The sequence below is a fragment of the Grus americana genome, chromosome 1 (genome assembly GCF_028858705.1).
Source record: "Grus americana isolate bGruAme1 chromosome 1, bGruAme1.mat, whole genome shotgun sequence".
NCBI lineage: Eukaryota > Metazoa > Chordata > Aves > Gruiformes > Gruidae > Grus > Grus americana.
The window spans coordinates 164,024,334-164,042,485 of record NC_072852.1 but is presented as its reverse complement, the minus strand read 5'-3'; the positions used below and the strand labels follow the sequence as shown (position 1 = coordinate 164,042,485).

Genomic DNA, 18,152 nt, shown 5'->3' with positions numbered 1-18,152 from the left:
GTCAAAAGGATCACATTGTTTTTGAAGACTAGTTATTTCTTCCATATACAGAGAACTAAATATCATTAAGTACTATTTCTTCCAGAGAGACTTTTATACTTGAAAATTTGCTAGGGGTACTTGCAGATCTCCTCTTGTAATCATTTTAAGAGCTCCTGTATGTTACATTCATTTCTTCCCTATAAACAGACCTCATGTGTGCAAAAAGCTCCTGCAAGTGAATGGGACACATTATTTTTCATGTTGTCTAAAATTGTTAGTGTATTTGACAACCTCTTTGGTGTACTAACTTGGAAAAATCCCTCTAACAGCTAAGGATAAATATGTAGCTCTTCCTTCCAAATAAATGCAATTATTTTTAACTGGGAGATATCTTTTTAAATATATTTTACATGACATTTGCTAATTTATTAATTAAAACTGCAGAGTCTGAGTCCCAGCTGTCTTTAGCTAAGGGGTTGTTGTAGTTAACTGCTTCACTGCACAAATTGTTTTTAAGGGAAATGTTTTGTTAGGATTTAGTCATTGTTAACTATCATTTTAAGAGAGAGAAAAATGCTTTGTGACCCAACAAGAGAACTGAGATTTCTATGCTGATTTTTGTTTTTATTTTCCAAATAGGGACTTTAATCAAGACACCAGACAGGAGAATTCTGTAACAGAAATAAGTGCCAGTTTACCCACCGACATACATCTGAAATGTAAAGCCTATTTGGCCTATGAAGCATCCTACAGGCTAGCTTTTACCTCCACTGCCTTCTACATGATGGCCTCTGGCTGTTTTCCCTCAACACAGATATGAAGCCCTTGGTGATTACAAGTACCAGCATGTGGTAATCTAAACTGAACTTTAAACCACTAGGAAGCCTGCAAGAATAAAGCACAGAACTGTAGTGAAGTTAGAAAATAATTAGCAACCAGACAAGAGTAAGAATTCGGAAGCTTAACTGTGACATTTCTCTCTGGCCCCCAGCAAACCAATTGCTGCTCTATAATGTCATCCTGCTTTTAGCTTCTTTTTGATTAAGGAATTTTACAATTTCATATGTATAGGCTGGTATTGTAGAACAGGTTTGAAGGCTATGGGTCATAGAAGGTCGGTTCGAATTATGCTATAAGTAACTAGATTTCATCCTGAAAAGTCACATCCTCAGTTGCCAGGTCCTTCCCTAGGTTTTTCTTTTTTCCTACTTGTTGAAAAGAGAGTTGTAATATCAGTCTGAAGTTTGGCACTACAAAAATAAAACTTACTTAAAAGAGAAAAAAAAATAAATTAATGGCTAGTAGTCAAGTAAGTAATATATACCATTTAGCAATTTAGCCTAATTTTGCTATTGTTACATATGGACATGTGACCACACCTGTAAATGCCATTTTCATCAGTTTAGCTCCCCTTGTGTAGACTCAATGAAGTCAGGAGAAGCTGCCTATTAAATTGGCAGGGTTTAAATAAGAGTGTTATAAGTAAATGTATCAGTTAAGTTCTGTAACCTACTTTTATATGTCACAATCAAATTACAGTCTTTTCCAAATAAAGCTTAGCTGCTATGAATACCTCTAATTACTTCATCAGAAGGACTGTGATTCCCCAATTACACTGTCATAAAATTTTAATTGCTGTGTCCATTCACAATGAACTATGCGTACTATTTTGTTCACGCATTGGGTTTGCATGGCAAAGTTCTGGTAGCAGGGGGGCTACAGGGGTGGCTTCTGTGAGAAGCTGCTAGGAGCTTCCCCCATGTCCGACAGAGCCAATGCCAGACGGCTCCAAGATGGACCCGCCCCTGGCAAAGGCCGAGCCCATCGGCTACGGTGGTAGTGCCTCTGGGGTAACATGGTTAAGAAGGGGAAAAAAAAACCAGGAGCAATTGTAGCCAGAGAGAGGAGTGAGAAAATGTGAGAGGAACAACTATGCAGATACCAAGATCAGAGCAGGAGTGGGGAGGAGGTGCTCCAGGCACTGGAGCAGAGATCCCCCTGCAGCCTGTGGAGAAGACCATGGTGAAGCAGGCTGTCCCCCTGCAGCCCATGGAGGATGATAGTGGAGCAGATATCCACCTGCAGCCCGTGGAGGACTCCAGGCCAGAGTATGCCTGGATGCACCCAAAGGAGGTTGTGACCCTGTGGGAAGCCCACACTGGAGCAGGTTTGCTGGCAGGACTTGTGACCTCGTAGGGGACCCACGCTGGAGCAGTCTGCTCCTGAAGGACTGCACCCTGTGGAAGGGACCCACGCTGGAGCAGTTTGTGAAGAACTGCAGCCCATGGGAAGGACTCATGTTGGAGAAGTTGGTGGAGGACTGTCTCCCATGGGAGGGACCCCACGCTGGAGCAGGGGCAGAGTGTGAGGAGTCCTGCCCCTGAGGAGGAAGGAGCAGCAGAGACAACGTGTGATGAACTGACCACAACTCCCATTCCCCATCCCCCTGTGCTGCTGGTGGGGAGGAGGGAGAGAAATCGGGAGTGAAGTTAAGCCCAGGAAGAAGGGAGGGGTGGGGGGGAAGGTGTTTTAACATTTAGTTTATATTTTGTCATTACCCTACTCTGATTTGACTAGTAATAAACTTAATTAATTTTCCCCAAGTCCAGTCTGTTTTGCCTATGACAGTAATTGGTGAGTGATCTCTCCCTGTCCTTATCTTGACCCACGAGCCTTTCGTTATATTTTCTCTCCCCTGCCCAGCTAAGGAAGGGGAGTGATAGAGCAGCTTTGGGGGCACCTGGCCTCCAGCCAGGGTCAGCCCACCACAGTTCATTATGAATATGTGTCTGGTAGAAATCATTTTTCTATACTAATGTAGATTGAAAAAGGGTTTCAACTTAAATAATTCAGCATCCCTCTCTTCAAATCTCATTTTCAGTCTTCTAGAAGCCATAATGCAAAATATGTGGTTCAGTGTTTTTATAAACTCTTACACTAAGACTTTGTGGTGGTAAAAGGTCAATTAACAAGTGAGAAGTTGATGCAAATAATCTGTTGTGAGATTTTTGATTTTATTTCTTTTGACAAATTTCTAAATTTGCTATTTCCCACATATATTATATATATACAAAGACTGAAAGTCAGAACAGATGTATTACTTCTTTATTTGTAGTAAATCTCTCCTGTATGTATCATAAAATCACAGAATCATAGAATGTTTTGGGTTGGAAGGGACCTTAACAATCACCTAGTTCCAACCCCCCTGCCATGGGCAGGGACACCCTCCACTAGACCACGTTGCCCAAAGTCCCATCCAACCTGGCCTTGAACACTTCCAGGGATGGGGCCTCCACAACCTCTCTGGGCAACCTGTTCCAGTGCCTCACCACCCTCACAGAAAAGAATTTCTTTCTAACATCTAATCTAAATCGACCCTCCTTCAGCTTAAACCCATTATCCCTTGTCCTGTCACTACATTCCCTGATAAACAGTCCCTCTCCATCTCTCCTGTAGGCCCCTTCAGGTACTGGAAGGCCGCAATTGGATCTCCCCGGAGCCTTCTTTTCTCCAGGCTGAACAACCCCAACTCTCTCAGCCTGTCCTCATAGGAGAGGTGCTCCAGCCCTCTGATCAGCCTCATGGCCCTCCTCTGAACTCTCTCCAACAGCTCCATGTCCCCCCTGTACTGGGGCCCCCAGAGCTGGATGCAGTACTCCAGGTGGGATACTCACAAGAGCAGAGTAGAGGGGCAGGATCACCTCCCTTGACCTGCTGGTCACACTTCTTTTGATGCAGCCCAGGACGCGGTTGGCTTTCTGGGCTGCAAGCGCACACTGCCGGCTCATGTTGAGCTTCTCATCCACCAACAGCCCCAAGTCCTTCTCCTCAGGGCTGCTTTCAATCCATTCCTTGCCCAGCCTGTAGTTGTGCTTGGGATTGCACTGACCCACGTGCAGGACCTTGCACTTGGCCTTGTTGAACTTCATATGGTTTGCATGGGCCCACCTCTCCAGCCTGTCAAGGTCCCTCTGGATGGCATCCCTTCCCTCCAGTGTGTCAACCACACCACACAGCTTGGTGTCATCGGCAAACTTGCTGAGGGTGCACTCGATCCCACTGTCCACGTCGCCAACAAAGATGTTGAACAGTGCCAGTCCCAGTAACGACCCCTGAGGAACACCACTCATCGCTGTTCTCCACTTGGACATTGAGCCATTGACCACAACTCTTTGAGTGCGACCATCCAGCCAATTCCTTATCCACCGCGTGGTCCACCCATCGAATCCATGTCTCTCCAATTTAGAGGCAGGGATGTCGTGCGGGACAGTGTCAAATGCCTTGCACAAGTCCAGGTCGATGATATCAGTTTCCCTTCCCTTGTCTACCAACGCTGTAACCCCATCATAGAAGGCCACCAAGTTTGTCAGGCATGATTTGTCCTTACTGAAGCCGTGTTGGCTGTCACCAATCACCTCCTTATTTTCCATGTGCCTGAGCATAGTCTCCAGGAGGGTCTGCTCCATGATCTTGCCAGGCACGGAGGTGAGACTGACCGATGTACTGTATTCCATTCCTTGTTGATAGCCAAATTTACAAAAACTGCATCTTTTTGGCAGTAACAGAAACTTCAGTAATATTGCTTACCTGATATTTGCTCAATCTTTGACTATACAACTCTAATTATTGTTTCTGTATGAAAATACAGGCTAGGAACGTGTCACGTGGATCACTGAGTCCTGATGCGCACAGTCCATAACCATACAACAGATGCCTGGGTTAGAAGGATCTTGCAGAACATCCGTTCCGCTCTCCACAGAACCCAAATAACATCTTAGAAGTGAATGTTTTCTTCCCTAAAACTCTGAGGAGATTAGCACTGTTCAATCATTAAAACCAAAAATGTATTCCCCAATAGCTGTAAGTGGACTATGTTTCTTACGATTGACCAAATGTTTCCGTCATTTCAGGAAACATACTTCTTAGATCTTCTGATGCTTGTCTTCCTTATCGTTAACCAAATAATACAAATCATACAGCTTTATGTTTTACTGAAAGTATTAGTGCAAACTTATACTCCAACAGTATCTATAGGTGGCTTTAACAGCAAGGATCCTCCACATGGTCTAGGGAGAATCTTTAACTGGGACATCCTAATTTGAGAAAGCTTTGATCATTTTTTTTAGTTTTTATCCACACATGGTCAAACATAAAAAAGCAATGTGTGCACAAATATACGGATGAACACGGGGACTGCCTTATTTCTCTTTAAAGTGTTGGGTTGGGTTTTTTCTTCATTGTCAGTAAGGAATTTAATTAAAACTTAGTAGAAATTTCTAGTTTCGAGTGTTTCTAAGCATGTGAGTGCATGTATTTACTGCAAATTTTTTTATGATCTAAAAAACACAGTATGTTTATGTAGTGGGTTGACCCTGGCTGAGGGCCAGGTGCCCACCAGAGCCGCTCTCTCACTCCCCTCCTTCACTAGACAGGGGAGAAAAAGTACAACGAAAAGCTTATGGGTCGAGATAAGGACAGGGAGAGATCACTCACTAATTATCATCACGAGCAAAACAGACTGAACTTAGAGAGGGAATTCATCTAATTTATTACTAAGCAAAACAGAGTAGAGGAATGAGAAACAAAATCAAATCTTAAAACACCTCCCCCCACCCCTCCCATCTTCCCCGGCTTCAACCTCCTCCCCCCTCAGCGGCACAGGGGGACGGGGAATGGGGGTTACGGTCAGTTTGTCGCACATTGTCTCTGCTGCTTCTTCCTCCTCAGGAGGAGGACTCCTCACACTCTGCCCCTGCTCCAGCATGGGGTCCCTCCCATGGGAGACAGTCCTCACCAACTTCTCCAGTATGAGTCCTTCCCACGGGGTGCAGTTCTTCACCAACTGCTCCAGCGTGGGTCCCTTCCATGGGGTGCAGACCTTCAGGAACAGACTGCTCCAGCATGGGTCCCCCACGGGGTCACACGTCCTGCCAGTAAACCTGCCCTGGCGTGGGTTCCTCTCTCCATGGATCCACAGGTCCTGCCAGGAGCTTGCCACAGCCATGGGCCACAGCCTCCTTCAGGTGCCTTCACCTGCTCCAGCGTGGGGTCCTCCACAGGCTGCAGGTGGAATCTCTACACCCCCTCATCCTTCCTCCATGGGCTGCAGGGGGACAGCCTGCCTCACCATGGTCTTCACCACGGGCTGCAGGGGGATCTCTGCTCCGGCGCCTGGAGCACCTCCTCCCCCTCCTTCTGCACTGACCTTGGTGTCTGCAGAGTTTCTTACATCTTCTCACTCCTCTCTCCGGCTGCAAAAGCTCTCTCTAACTTGTTTTTTTCCTTCTTAAATATGTTATCACAGAGGCGCTGATTGGCTTGGCCTTGGCCAGCGGCGGGCCCGTCTTAGAGCCGGCTGGCATTGGCTCTATCAGACACAGGGGAAGCTTCTAGCAGCTTCTCACAGAAGCCACCCCTGTAGTCCCCCCGCTACCAAAACTTTGCCACGCAAACCCAACACAGCTTAGTACTCTGCTTTGAAGTTTAGGCAACAGCTAGGAACTTCTATCATTTATTCTGTTTTTCTTCACTTGACATCATCATCAAAGTTAGGAGATCGAATTTTTTGCTAAATACAGTACTAACATAATGAATGCTCTGAAATGAGACTTCATAAAACAGGAATTTTGTCTTTTGTTTATATTATGTAATATTTTATGGTTGTCTTTGTCAGGTAGAACTGAAGAAGAACTGGTCCATATTTTTAGCCAGGCCAATCCAAAAATGCCTGAAATTGAAACACAATCTGTATAAGGTCATTCTCTATTTTATTTTCTGTTTCCAAGTGTCCAGTTACTTCTCTTGGTATAATTGTGTGCTTTAGGGAGAGAAAGTGATCCACTTTTGGTTATAAAACATAATTCACCAATTGGTGCACAGTTCACACTGACACTTTACATTTCAATTTTACTGACATTATTTCATTCATGAATTAGTGGGGTGTAAAAGATTGTAATTTGTACCTAACTTGAGTATTAAATACTCCAATACAACAGAATATTAAAAGTGAATGCAATTTTTCTTCCAAAGTTGTTGTGACAAAATATGAAAACTCAGCAATAGTCGGTTTTGTGAATATTTATGAATTTGACCAAACTTATGATTTTGAAAAAAAGGAATAAAAATAGTTCAATAGTTTCAAAACTAAATATTATAATTTTTCAATTTGAAATTACTTTTATTTCACAGTTTTAGCTAATTTTAATTTTAACTTAATCCACAGACAAGTCAAAATTTTGTGGATCATTTTAGTTTGTCCACACAATAGATTGCAAAGAAGTCTACTTACTTTTTTCAGAGTTTTTGTTTTATTATTTACCAGTTTTTAAAGCATTTTCACTTGATTTCCAAATCACTAAAACCCCCCCCACATTAAAAATGTTACTCAGCTCTATCACACTTATTTCCATATAATATTTGTTTCACAAGCAAACTTCTTACTTGAAGAAGTTACTATCTAAGGTTCTAATCCAGAACACGCATTGACTTCAGATGAGACCTACGTGTGAACTGTTTGAAGGCAAGACCTGGTGACAGACATTTAACCATACAAGAAAGTATACCTAGAAGGATGCAAAATCATATTTGATGTTGGAATGTTGCATGAAAATATCTTTGAGAGAACTTCTGGAAGAAGTAAGTTTAAGAAGGGATTTGAGACCTTTTTCGTTACATTTTACAACAAAATCTTGCCAATGTCATCTGTGGAAAACCAAATTTTGTCATAAAAGAGCAAGACGGAGGGTAGTATTTTATAAATCTTGCTATTGCTGTTATTATCAAAGTTCAGTCTTCCAAAAACCTGAGCAAGAGCAGCCAACTGAGGATAAAAGGTTGCCTGCCTTCCACCATCATTACAAATATTATCTCATCAGTAGAGCTTAGAGGTTTTCCAATGCCCATAACATTCTCTGTTACATACTCAGTCAATAAAATAAGCCACACACACTTGAGCTTATTAGTGTCACTATGATATCAAAGCAATTAAATATCATTTTCAGTAGACTGCACAGATTTTCACACTTGAAATTTATATTTGTCTTTTCCTGTCTTTGGCTTTTAAGGAGATGCCGACGTCTAACAACATTTTCCTACAACTCTTGGATAAATATCCTTCCTAATTGCTATTTAAAAATATGTAACTACTAGTCTTCTTACCCCACCTTTCATTGGGCTGTCCCGTTTTAAGTTGGTATCAACTGAGATGGCTTCTGAAAGAGACAGTTTTTCCTCTCCCCTGCCTGGCACAGCTGCACCTTTTGCACCTGCATGCACATCTACCCAGTCAGGCAGTGAACTGGATCAGGCAACTGATGCAAGCTAAAGCTGACATATTTGGAGGGTTTCTTTTACCAGTAGTTAATTTTCAGTTTCAGCTCCCTGCCTCGCTGCACAAGCTCTACAAGGGCAAAAAAAGTGGGCAAGTCAGGGACAAAGCAGAGGCAAGGAGCCATCTTTTAGTAGCAGTGCAAGATGATGATGATGATGATGATGATGATGATTACAGTGTTTGTAATACTGGTATCAGTATGAGGATCTACAAGGTCTATATTAATTTCACCTCCTTTCCTCTTGCATTTTACTGTATAGACAATTATATGAATTTGTGTAGAGACATAGTGAGCTGCAAAGTCAACAGAAAGCAGGTGGAGCACATGGCTGAAAGCAGAGAGGAAAAGATGGGGTGGGAACAGGGCTTTCTAAATCTTATTTCTTTCATAGGAGCAAACCATTAGCTCAGACATGTCTTGTACCTTTCTTAGAGTCTCGGAGGAAAAGAAGCTGCAAGGCTGTCAGAGCAGCACCATGACCCTGCCTGGTGCCCTTCCGTTCCCCTGGCTCTGGAGCTAATGATCACAGGGCTGCAGGGAGAGTAAATTCAGCTGATTAAACCCTCATCCCCACTCCCCAAAAAAAGGTTTCTGTCAGCGTGGACCAGCTGCTGCCAGGAGCGGTAGGGTCCCCCATGGGGTGGCAAGGACACGGCCTGGCAGCCAGGTCTTGTCCCACCACCCCAACCAGCAGCAGGGCAGCCACCGGCACTGGGAAGACCCAGCCCCGGCCCTGAGCACTGGGCATCTCCCCGATGCCACTCCCGCTTACAGACTGAGAAAAGCTACTGTAAGATCTCAAAAACCAGGAAAGGAAAAAGTGAGGTAAATAGTCATCAATGCCTGTTTTTTTAATAATAAAATTACAATAATTATAATAATGATACAGAAGAAAAGGGGTTTTGTTCATCCATTCTAAAGTCCTTTGTATGAATCTACTTTGTCACCTGGTATCTTAAAGTCATTTCAGTGCATATACTTGCACTTGTGACATGACTAACTTTTCCCATAGACAGGAAAAAAACATTATTTTCTTTCATTTAAATCAGAGTTTTATCACACTTTCTGTTTGGTCTCAGTATGACCTGAAAGGAATTACAGGTTTGTCATGTGACATTGTACCATCGCAATCAGGGAAATTACTGTTTCTGTCAGTTGTACAAAAAGAAATTCTCATTTTTCCCATGTATTTGAAAAGTAGATGAAAACAAGACACAGTAAATCAAAATCAACCCATTCCGATACTAATTATGTAATAGCTAAGCTTGGTGTCATTTATCGAATTGAACCTATAGATTTTATTCTGTGCTGAATAAAACCAACCATATACCTTGAAGCCAGTCTGTATGAAACAAAACTGTCCCGTCTAAGCTAAGGTTTAAAAAGCTCAGTAATCATAACACAGAGATATAATTAGTGCAATTATTTATAAAGAACAGATAACAATCTTTTAAAGAGGTATTTTAAAATTGAAGTTTCTTCATTTCATATAATGGCCAGTATCCTTGCTTCATACAAACATGTGATAGATGATAGGCATATCTGTAAGCACTATAGTGACATAGTGTCTTTCTATATGACTTTTAATTACATATATTTACAGGCACTAGATGCAAACAAACAAACAAAACCATCTGTTAATGGTAATTAACTTCCAGTGCAGAAGTTTTGTCAACTTTGTAAAGAAAAAGTAAATGAAGTAAATGATTTATCAGTTCCTTGCTATCTCCAGCTTCAGAGATTTTGAGAGAATAAATGTTTATATACTGTGTCTGTTTAAGATTTTTATTGAATTCATACATACAGGTTACATACAGGATCCTAGTGAAGAGAACCTTCTGCTTTGGGGATATCATTTCTCTGAGAAATGGATGATAAATAATAATTATAGAAAGCAGAGCAGACTGCAGTGTATAGGGTCTGTGATCATAATCACTGGCACAATCATGGGCCTTTGCATATTTGAGATTATAACTGGTCCAGTTTTAGTGTAAAAAGTGCAATAAATCAGTTTTGAAAACATCAGGCCAAATCATCTCTGCCAATGATTAACCACCATTTACTTTGCACATAACCAGAAACAGAATTATAATATTTATTCTAGACAGCATCATTTGAAACTCCATAAAAAGGAAGAAGAACTGGCAATATGTTCAGAAGAGCTAGCTATATTGGGAGAGAAAAAGAATGTGACAGAGAAGGAAAGATAAAGTTGCATAGAATGATATCTTTTTTTTCCTGATAAGTCATCACATGTGAGGGACTTTGTGGGGTCAGACTTTGCTGAAGTTCTGTATATGGGGCTTACCCATTAGTCGTTCCTGTAGACTTTCAGGTTAAGTGGCTAAGGGTTTGAGAATACTTATTACAAGTAGGATGTGCCTGATGCAGTTAGGCAGATTGTGCCTTCTTTCCCCCTTCCTCCCTTTCTTTATTTTTGCACAGCCAGACTGACTGATAAGTCAATGACAGATTAACTAATGCCTTAATTTTAAGTTACGATAGCCTTTTAGAATGGTTCATTGTAAATCAATTTGCATTTTGATACTAAGTCCTGTGCTGTCTTTTTTTCCCTCTGGAAGCTTGTGTGACTCATTTCAGCCGCCTTGGAAGGCACGAGCCCCGGGGACTCACAGCTACATAGGTGCATAGATAGGAGCACTAAGCAGCAACAGAGAAGTGCCGGTCACCTGTCTTGAGGGTTTTCTGATTCGGCATGTTGTCATTTGACCAACATTTGTCACATCAGACTGGTCTGAAATCCACCTCCAGTCTGACTGGGTCAACCTCTGGGTGCAATGGGGACGTCAAAATACTATTGACCTTTTCCCCTTGGGAGGGTTTGAGGATTTGGGGGGAGGGCCCAGCTTATATTGCACATGGGAGGGGATTTGAGTGACCTCACATCATCTACCTGTGTGTGTGCACATGTGTGCATTGATTTTTTTTTAAAAATGCCTTTCGTTTTGTAGATGCAGGGGCCTGTTCTATTAACCTGGTTTTGTTGCCTGGTTTGTTTTTGTTTCTTTGTTTTTGGGGTTTTGTGTGTGTGTGTGTGTGTGTGTGTGTGTGGTGTGTGTGTGTGTGTGTGAAAAGCAGAGTGGATTTCCTGTTCTGGGGAAGCATAGCAGAGGATAAAGGTTCAGGGCTGTTGATGTCAGCTGCAGTGGTTCTGCCTCCAGACTAGCTATTCACATTCATATGTTCCCTGGTGTTATTCATTTGTCTTCCTTCTCAAGTACCAGGGAGCTGGCAGCAGTTGCCCCAGGCTTTGTGAAGTTGATCTAGATAGTTTGATTTTGTGCACATGATATGGTTCTCTAGACTTCTTTCAGAAATAAAGCAAGGTGCAATAAGCCATGGTAATCCTCATGGTTTTAGAGATGCAGGCATGATAAATGTCCCTGAGTCCTTCAGCATTTAGTCAGTTGCCTGAAGGTATCTATCCACCTTTAGCTTCACAGGAGTTCAGTCTTGGCTGAAAACTGCAAGTCTCCAAACATGGGTGTGTGGCCCAAAACAGCAGGAGGGTACTGTCACAGTGCACACTGGCCCTCTCATAACATAGAGACTGATGTTTTTTGAGGGAAATGGAAGCTGTCTCTTTTGGAAGACCTAAGAGCTGAAGGAAACCAGATAGCTTGAATATGATAGTAGATTGTGTCCACGAGTGCCCTATTGCCTACTTAGAGTTGAGGAGTTCAGCTTGGATGAAGGCCTGACTGATGCTGTGGATGTGATTGATGCAAACCATGTACGTTTCATGCCATGAAGTACAATCTTTTTAGACTTTGACTGCCACCAGACCCAGGTTGAATTTGGTCACCTCAGAAGGCTGTCCTTGCCTGTTAAGAATCTAAGTTTGGGAGATTACAACAGTGGAGAATGTTTTCTCAATAGGCGGGGTTTCTTGGAAAGTGGAAGTTAACGCTGAAGAGTGTTTATTGGCTCCTAGAAAAGGACCTTGAATGTTGCTATTCCTAATTTAAAGCCTTGTGATTGCTACTAGTCTGAGAAGAACAGTAGCACAGGGTAAGATCTTACATGTAGGCACAGATGTCCCTTGTGCCAAATCTCCTGTCAAGAATAGAGGGAATTCCTGACAGGGAGGGTACTACTCAGCTGTGCAAAAGGGAAACTCTGCTCTCTTTTGGGGAAGGCTTGGGATGTACCCATCATGGGTTGAGGAGATGGATGTGTGGAGGGACAGTGGAGGTGGGACACTAGAGGTCAAGCTGTAGCATGTTTTGGGAAGATAATGATGTGTGAAAATGGGATGGTTGATGTGGAGTTCTAGGGTGTGCTCAGATTTGATTTTGAAAGGAAAAGAGGAGGCTAAGTTTTTCAGAAGGAAAAAAAGTAGAGCTTAATGTAAGTCTTGGTTGTGGTCTTACGTCGTCTAATATTGGCCCTGATTGACATGGTCATTTTGCCATTTATGTGGCCCAGAGCAGTTTTTCTGCAGGAGGCTATGATTGTATATCATCAGGACAGAGTGTAACTTTTCCTTTTCTCAAGACCACAGAGGGGGAAAAAAAAAAATCAGATTTGCCTCTGTAGACTCATATGATTTTATCCAAATGGGACATATTTATGTCAAGGCAATGATTTTTTTGGGAGCAGAGTTTTAAAAACCCTGTTGTGATAGAGAGAACAAACTGTGTCAATAACAAAAAGTTACTTGCCTCAAGCATAAATCATTTTAAGATCATTATTTGTTCTTTGCAAACAATTGTAGCTCTGTTGCATTTCTTTGAAATGATTACATGGTGTGTTTTTTTAAATAAGATCTGCAGTTTCATTTTATTTCATATTGAGAGGATGCAATCAAACATGTAATACACAGTCTCAGATTCATGTTAATGATGATCCAGCAAATTGAGGCATTTTACTCTATTGTTCAGTTGTGTTTTGTGGTTAAACTGTAAAGCCTTATTTGAAATGATAACAATTTCAAAGCTTTCTTTAGGATTTATGTCTTTGCCAGTAATCTTGAGTTGATGAATTGATAATCAATGGTTAAAACAAATATCCTGAGCTCTAAGATTACTTAAAGATATTTATATATCTCTATCCATTTAATTTTATGGACAGTGAACTGATAAGAAAGGTGTGCACAGAACATCAGAAATAAATGGTTTTCACCAGAATAAGTAAGAGGAACTGAGAGGGGCAAGCATGACTTTAATTTACTGAATAACAATCTTGGGAGAAAATCTGTTCCTCTGCAGTTCTGGTAATGTGAATGGGAGTTATTTACATGTATTAGGAGGCCTGTTTTCCCCAAAGAGATCATACACTTTGTATCAGTTTCTGCTTAAATAGGCATCTTAGAATAGTTCTTTCTCCTTATTTAGATATGGGAAGGCAGAGAGGAAAATTAATTTCAGATGGCTTTAAGCAAATGTTAGAAAGGTTAACATTCACAGACTTCCAAATATCTTTTGGGCAGCTGACATTTTCAAATACTAAGCTTTTTCCTTTAGCTGAATTACAGTGCTGGGCAGAAAGCAATGGATGTGTGAAATGAAATATGCCATTCAAATACAGAAAAGAAGGGAAAAACTGCTTGTAACTATTACAGAGAATAAAAGGTAAAATTGAAAGCCTCTGCTAGAAGCTGAGTGTTCTGTTTGAGGCATTTCATGTGGACTTGATATATTTTATGTATGAGAAATTCTTGGAAACTTTTTTCTCTCACCAAAATATCTCCAAGAGTAATTTATTTTCAGATGAGGAAATTGCCTATTCAAATGAGAGAAAGATGTAGTTTAAAATTCCACAAAACCACATTGCAAGCTGAACTTGAACAGCAGGCAGTGTTACTAACTGGACTAACATGTCTGAGTACCATTTTGGATTCAAGATGCAGTCAATCTGTTAATTTTTTTGCTTTAAAACTGATATGCCTGTAGCATGCATCCCTATAGTATGGAAACTGAGTATGCATCACCACCATTCAGATGTGTAAATATTAGACACACATGATTATTGCCGGAAGAAAAAAAAAAAAAGGAAAAAAAAGATATTTCTGACTACAGTACAGATACATGACAATCATTGACCTAATTAAATACAAAGTGATAAAAAGGTTCGCAACAGCACTGCATCAGAATATTTTGAATTAATCCATTTGTACATTTGTACCATTTGTACCACTTGTACCATGAGTCCAATGTACCTTTGCAACAGGAAATAGGTTTTGCCTAGAGAAACATGAATATACAAATGTTGATGCCTCCAGTAACATCAATTTACTAATCAGTCATGAACATTTTTGCAGCCTCCTAAGAAATTGGAGCCTGTGCAGTAACACTATGTCTACCAATGCTCCTAATAGCTTCTGGGAGCTTGGAGCCTTCTTCAGCCACATTTAACAAAGGAATAGATGTCACTGAGCAATGGGACACTGCAATGATTTTGACTACATTTATTCATGTGCCAAAAAGGAAGGTAGGGAGTTAGTAGTACTGAAGGCAGAGGAATTACTGCTAGAGGAAACTGAGGGTATTGTAGGGAGGATTTGGTGATGAAAGTCTGCTAAATTATGACAAGCAGGGGATGTGGACGTAGGGAGAACCTGACATTACTGTTACTGGATGGGGAACTGCCAGAGGAGAACAGAATTGCAGTGGGGTGGTTGTAAGGATAGGGTGGAGGTGAGCCCTTGTTTTATTTCAATGAAAATAGACAGAGGGAACATATGGGAAGTCTACGGCAAACCAGGTTTAACCATAGTTTTATGGTTTGTGGAACAGTTCAGAAGTCTTTAATTGATAAGATAGCGATAACAATGACAGCAGCAATATTGATAGCAGTAAAATTTCCACCATTAAGATATTGCCTTCTGTAAACAAAATAGAGTTTCTCTTCTACATTCATGAATTTGGCTGTAATATACACGTCAAATCTAAGAACCATGCACAGTTCATAAGGACCATAAGATAAACAACTCAGGTCTGCATTTTATTTCAGTAATGATTAGTCCTTGTTTTAAATATCACTGCATAAAGACACACACACAGCCTTTGCAGCAAGTACTCATATCAAGTATCTTCTCAGCCATAACTACCAAAGTGACCTTTTCATATATTTACTCACCCTGTTCCTTAAATTCTTTGTGGAGCAGTAAAAGCAGTTCCAAGAGGAGAATCTGCACATAGGATGTGGTATCACAGTCACAACCTAAGAATGGGTGGGTGCTTCCGTTATTTATCTGAAAGAATGGTTGTGATTCCTGGTTACTTAAACTCTGGAAAAAATGGTGGGATTTCACACTCCTCCATTTTTTCTCTGCACATTTCATCTATGAGCCCTCTGCCAATGGACATCTCCATGCTTAGTGGCTAAGATATCTAATTGTTATTGTGAGCTCTATACAGAGCCCAGTTACCCAACTCAGTGTTGATTCTGCTGGAGGCACAGAGACCTTTGTTTGATTTGGCCCTGTATGTCTTTTCCAGAACTCCATTTCTAGTAAAATTAGAAGATCCCCATGAGAAGAATATAATTTTCTATAAATTCACAAATGCTTCCAATTACTTTTTATAGGAACTTGTTTAGACTGTTAAGCTTATGAGACCACAGATTACTTTCCTTCCTTTTTTTATGGATCAAAAAGAAAGATAAATCTTGATACCTATAGATGTAAGTCCAATACAATTAATAGATCTCCAGACTTAATCTTCATTAGTTTATACATCCCTTCTTTTTATGGCTGATTGTGATTCAGAGTTTGTGTGTTGACTTTGAGATTAAAAAAATCCAGCTTTTGGCTGTGATTTGACAGTATGTCAGCTAGTATTTACTCTTCACACTTTCTTGTCAACAGCGCTAACTGAAAGGACAAGACTGGATAAATACATTTGATTAAAACCCCATGTATTTCATATAAAAGCTGAAGAATACTGTCTGTATAAAACCTGAGAAATACTTTAAAACCCATATCTTCTAAGTTATTTAAGTACATAACTAAACTTACACTTAAATATTTTGTTGAATTATGCTCTAAATATAACTGAACATATGTCTGGTTCTTGGAAGCAGGAGCATTAAAGAGTGACAGCAGGCTAGACATAGAAATTGAGTGCTAACTGTCTGAACAGCATATCTCAGTGAAAACAATGTACATGTAACATCAAAGCAGGGTTCTGTGACAAAAGCCTCTGTGACTCTTGTTGGGGATTGAAAAGGCAAAGTCATTCTTTAGAATATTTTGGTCCTATGGCAAATGCAGACTTTTTAATAACCTACTGAAGCTCAAATACTTAATGATAAAATGTCCAAGATGATAGTGAAAGTTACTATCATTTAATCTACTCTTCAGTAAAAAATAACCAAGGTAAATTTTCAACTGTAAAACATTTTCTCATTCTGTACTGGAATAAAACCAAATCCTTTCATGGGATTTGGTTTTTAGTAGCATGACACTGAATGTTTGACTTGCATTCAATTACCTAACGATTAAAGCACTCAGCTGAAGGTGGGCTGTTCACCTTCCTGTTTGTGTTCTGCTCATCTCAGAGAAGTCTGGAACCTCAGTCCACGTTCTACCTAAACACCGTAGTTATCAGCTCATTGACTGTCATAATTTTCATTTTAAAGTTCCACAGTGAAACCTGAATAACTTAATTGTTATAAATTATACATTTATTTTCCATTTTAAAAAAGTTACTTTGATACAAAAATGAAGAAGAGGAGATGCCAGTCAGGTGTCTACAACTGTCATTTTCTTTGTTGTCTCAGTTGCTTACTATGCCTATAATTTCAGTTCTGGTCTCAATTGTTAAAATAGGATATGGTATGGAGGTCTGTTTTTCCAGTTTGGGAAATGGTGGAGACATGAGGCAATCAAACTCTATTTCTGATAAAACAGTGCTACTGTATAATGCAACTGAAATATTTATATTCTTCATTTTGCTTGGTGTTCTTAGTCTTCTAGATATGTTTGGGGTTTTTATAATCTTTTAATCAAAAATATAATTTTCTGTTAAAATGTATATTGAAGGAAAAATTTGAGGTTAGGAAACAGTAGTAGAATCACACATGAAATAACAAAGAAAGGAGGGAAGGATTAGATAATCTAAAACGGAAACTTTCTGATGTAGTTAAAAATCTCTGCAGACACAGTTGACCCAGGGTCTTATATACTTTTTGTGATACCTTTAGAGATCCTTGAATGTATGTGTGTATGTGTGAGATATGTATATTAATTTCATGTTATTAGATTATTTTGTTGTAAAATTATTCTTTTTATAGCCGAAATAGTGATTTGCCTAAAATGTATATGGTTGTAAGAATGCACAGGTGGGATCCTGTAAGAATGCTATGGAAAAATGTCTTCAGAACAAAAGCATTGCCATTGGATTAATTTCTTACCTACTCTCAAAACCGCTCAAGTAAAGAACTTCTATCCTGACTCTGCAACACCTTTGAGTCCCAAATTTCATCTGATCAAAAGCTTCAATACTACTCTTTCAGAAATAGATGTGCTGTTAGTTTTGTGTATTGTTATATCTAGCCATTGACAGGAAGCCAGAAATTCCTCTTTCTGAAAGAAAGTTTAGAGCAAGGTGACAATAGCTATCTGTTGAAAGGTCTGATTAAAAAAAAAAAAAAAAAAAAAATCACTGTTCTGCAGACCTGCTACCCAGCTTTACTTATGCAGATGAGTACGTGCAGTGAAGGCCAGACGCAGGCATATGACCTCTGAAAGCCAACTGCCAACTTGTGTTTGGTTTCATATGATTTTTTTAACTGGAAGTTTATATTGTTTATTATAAAAACCAGCTAATATCATGTGCAGCATATCAATGATGTTATAAAGTCTTAATAAACGTA

General features: G+C 40.2%; 1 protein-coding gene across 4 annotated transcripts in view; it reads left to right on the top strand.

The window, feature by feature from the left end:
• The window catches only part of GPC5 (glypican 5), an 806,281-nt gene that overhangs the window by 408,518 nt on the left and 379,611 nt on the right, over positions 1–18,152 (top strand). The window lies entirely within an intron of this gene.